The sequence below is a fragment of the Crocuta crocuta genome, unplaced genomic scaffold, assembly GCF_008692635.1.
Source record: "Crocuta crocuta isolate KB4526 unplaced genomic scaffold, BGI_CrCroc_1.0 scaffold1228, whole genome shotgun sequence".
In the NCBI taxonomy this organism is placed as follows: Eukaryota; Metazoa; Chordata; class Mammalia; order Carnivora; family Hyaenidae; genus Crocuta; species Crocuta crocuta.
The window spans coordinates 66,453-67,055 of NW_027528888.1; positions in this window are offsets into that span (position 1 = coordinate 66,453).

Here is a 603-nt window from a genome sequence, read left to right on the forward strand (position 1 = left end):
ACCGCTGGACGACAGATTCTTTGATGTACACCTCTACTTCAGTAAAATTGCTGTTGCAAATAAAGCAGTGACCTCTTTATAACCTAATGACTTCTCAATGTTACACCATAAGTAAGAAGAATAACAAGAATGGCTTATATATTGTTATTTTGAAAAATAGTAAGAATAAAAGCCTGTGCTTATTCCAAAGGCGTTATTCTTGAGCCTTCATTTTGATCTGGTGCTTTCATAAAATAGGTGTATTTAAAGGCTCTAGCAAACAGCCAGGTAAGCATCTAATTTTGGCTCAGTTCATGATCTGACAGAGTTTGAGCCCCATATAAGGCTCTGTGCTGACAGCTTGAAGCCTACTTCAAATTCTGTGATTCCTGCACTTCCCTGCACCCCCCACCCTGACATGCACATCCTCTCTCTTCTCTCTCTCAAAAATAAATAAGCATTAAAGTCATAGGAAAAAACCAAAGTATCTGTTCCATGAATTAATTTCAAATGGAAAGCTACTCAACTCCATTAAAATCTGAGTATTCAGTAATGTTTTTTTGGAAATGATGTCTATGCCCAGATCACTCTGCATAAGAAGAGAAGAAACTGTATCTACAATTA